Source organism: Lissotriton helveticus, chromosome 1_1 (genome assembly GCF_964261635.1).
Source record: "Lissotriton helveticus chromosome 1_1, aLisHel1.1, whole genome shotgun sequence".
Taxonomy (NCBI): Eukaryota; Metazoa; Chordata; class Amphibia; order Caudata; family Salamandridae; genus Lissotriton; species Lissotriton helveticus.
The window spans coordinates 290858582-290862109 of NC_136057.1; the positions used below are offsets into that span (position 1 = coordinate 290858582).

Here is a 3528-nt window from a genome sequence, read left to right on the forward strand (position 1 = left end):
GCTTCATCCCCGGCAACCCACATTTTGTTATTCAAAAATGTTGCCATTTCATGATGTCTGCCGAGGATACAATGTAGTCCGTCCTTTATGTTGTAACTAAATAGAACCTTTGTGGGCGGTCATTTTAAGGGAGAAACTACAAAGCGGGAAACGGATTGGCTACACTGCTGCATACAAATTAGCATATTAAAACGTTCGTGTTAACATTATAACTTTTTCTGTAGTGGACTCTTTTTTCTTAAAGAACGTCGGAGATAACTCGTGATAAGCTATGACTGAGACCCCGGCAGATGTGTACAGACACCAGCGTCCCAACATCCTCACCCTCACATTCATGAGAGAATCGCATTCTCCGGTGTTTTTCCGTAGGCAGATATCTTCGATCCTTCTGGTTCTTGCAAGTGATGAGTGGGAGATCATGCTCTTGCGTGACGTGTGCCGTCCCTCTTTGTTACGACTGGGCACATTACCCTTCTGAGCTTGAACTGGAGGATCGTTGACATTCAGGAACATTGCTGGACCATCGCTTGCGCTCATAGAAACAAATAAATCTATTATAATGTGTGGCGTTAAATATAATCTAGATTAGTAGTGGTGTTACTCTTGTGACAGTGGTGCAGTATTTACATCCCCCAGATACACCACAGTTGACAGGAACGTCTCCCAAAAGTGGCTGGATTTCACTCAGTCGCCTGCGCCTGCTTGCAGCAGGCGTAAGGATTGACGCAGCATTTTGAAGATAGGGCCCCCCTCAGAGCATTGTTGGAGCTGCGTCGCACTTGCGACGCAACTCCAGCAATGCGCTGCCTTTACGGCACAGATGCGTCACGCATCTGTGCCGTTTTTGCCCCATGGTGCGCCGCATTAAATGCGGCGCACAATAACTGGCGCATCCTTGTTGATATGCAGGGATGCGCCAGTTATTGTAAATCTGCCCCTTACTCTCAGTTTAGGAGACTAGATTAGTAGTTTAGGTGGTTGTGAGAATACTGTTTGAGCAGCTGCGGTGGGTAACACACTTTTGCTCAGGTTAGAATACTGGTTTAGTAGCTAATGTGGTTAATAAGTCTATTGCGGTAGTGTAATGTCTTGAGAACTGATTGTAAAAATCCTGCTATTGATTAGGTTATTGCATGTTTTTTAGACACAAGCTCCAAACACAGTAAAATAGATAGGTTGGTTACGCACCTGCTGCAAACATCACCATTTCAATTGCAAGGGATATGCCTGGATCCTAGCAAGTTTTAACTCATTCTTTTGATCTTGTAGGTTAATTAACACCAATTATCGAGTCCCAAAAACCGTTTGGTGTGGACTGTGTTCAATAGAAAATAATCTTAATTCTGTGTTTATTTTGTATATATATATCTATCTAACTAAATGCAGCTCTTTAAATGTACATTTTATTTCAATTGCACATTTTTGGCAACTTTGTGCCGTTGTGTGAATGAGTGGGTGAGAGAAGAATTGGTAAAAGCTTGGATGGATGAGCGAGTGTGTGGAGGGTTAGAAAAGAATTACTGAACACATGGATGATTAATGGGTGACTGATTCATGTAAAATAGAGTATTTCTTATGTGGTGTGAACATTTCCTAAAAGAGCTGAAAAAATATTGCCCTCAGTTTTTTAAAATGTCTTAATTGCGAACGTTTGCGATTCGCAATTAGGAGATCGCAAACACCCATGTACGAATGTGTCTTACATACATTTTGTGATTCCCAGTCGGTCGCAAATAGACCTACCTCATTAATATTCATGAGGTAGGTCTCGCTTTGCAACCCATTGTGGATGGCTTGCACTCACAGGGATTGTGGCCTGCTGGGGTCAGCAGACCACCATGTCTGTAACTGCTTTTTAAATAAAGCTTTTTTTTTTGTAAAGCAGCCCATTTTGCTTAGAGGAAAACTGGATACTTTTCAAAAATAAAAATAAAAAGCTACCTTTTCATTTCTTAAGAGTAGGCAGTGGTCAGTGGAACCACTGCCTGTTCTTAAAAAATGTTGGCGCCCACATTCACAAAGGGGAAGGGGTCCCTAACGAACCCCTTCCCATTTGCGAATGGGTTACCCCCAACTTAAAATTGCTGGTAACTACAAATGTTTTGCGACTGCATTCCTAGTGTTACTCACTATTAGGAAGGAACACCCTGAACACGTCCCTTCCTAGTAGCAACTTGCAAACCCTATTTTGAGAGTCAGTATTAGTTTGCCTGTAGTGTAGTTCCTATATTCCCAATTGACTCTGCGCATTGGAATAATAAATCCTGTAGTTTAGACGTAGGACTGAGATCGAATAGGGCTCTACCGAATCTATTAGAATTAATTGTGAGTGCCAGCTAGCTCAGAGGTCACTAGAAACTTTCTCAAATTCACAAGAAGGGATTAGTTTCTGACAACCACATAAACATGACAACTTTGTTTCCCAAGAATAAGAAATCAATCTCTAGAGTCGGTGAAACAATAGATAACTATTTTACTCAGTCAATCGTGCATGCTTCGTTTCACCAGAGGTGCTGAGAAAATAGAGAGACGGGCGTTTTCAGTAAAAAGCATTTATTGAACAGTCTTCTTTCTCGAGCATAGGAAATGTACTTCTACAATCGTAATACTGGTTATAAAGTACAAGGCATATAATACGAAAAGTATTATGAAGTAGTACTGTAAAAGCATGATATGGTTCTAAGCCATATATTGGCTAAAACATATAAAATACATACAGTGATAAAATAATGACTAAAAGTACTCAACTGGTGCTTCTAAAATACGCCTACCCCGGTGTACCTAACCTAAGTCTAGTACAAGGGAAGAAGTAAGTAAGGAGTACTTTAAGTTTAGTATTTCTCTGCCTAGAATCTATCCAAGAATTCTCTAAGGGTCTAATCAGCTCCGTACCTCGGTTTAGAATGAAGGAGGTCCTGTATCTCAATCTCAGGACTCGATTTCCCAGCAACCCGCAAGGGTAGCCTGGAAACACTGGAGCTGGATTTCTCGGCAGGAGAAAAGACAGCGTCTCTCAGTGCGTCAGCTGGAGGGTCGGCTTCCGTCGGCACTTGCTGCTGCAGGGCGTCGGGCAAGTAGTAAGTCGATCTGCTCCTAACCACCGTGTGTTTGTCTGGGCAAATCTAGGCATATTTATACTTTGAAGGTGCCGAGTTTGACGTGTGATTGGACTTAATAACGTCATAAAAGACTCAGTTCTTCGAAAAGTCCATGATTTCCTAGATACATTAGTATTCAGGCAAGGGGAAGTCCCTAGGTGCTGAAGGCGGGTTTCTCCCAAAAAAATCGTTGTTGATTCTTGGAATTTAGTGGAAGTAGCCATGCCGTATTTGGGCTGCATAGGCTCAGTCTAAATATGGTAAGGATTTCTATGCCTATATAAGGATAGGACAATCTATACCTATATAAGGGCATGAATCGGGAAAAATGACACCAGAGTCCTACACTCATTTACAATACCCACTCCACGATTTTAAGTTCAATACAACTAAGCGTAGAAGCACTGACATATCTAAAGCTAGTGTTTAC

The 3528-nt window shown here is 41.7% G+C and overlaps 1 non-coding gene across 1 annotated transcript; it reads left to right on the plus strand.

The window, feature by feature from the left end:
- Positions 1–382: 382 nt before the first annotated feature.
- LOC144781183 (small nucleolar RNA U13) lies at positions 383–480 on the plus strand. The gene has a single exon (XR_013600898.1). It is a non-coding gene; the product is annotated as a small nucleolar RNA U13 (small nucleolar RNA).
- Positions 481–3528: the final 3048 nt, after the last annotated feature.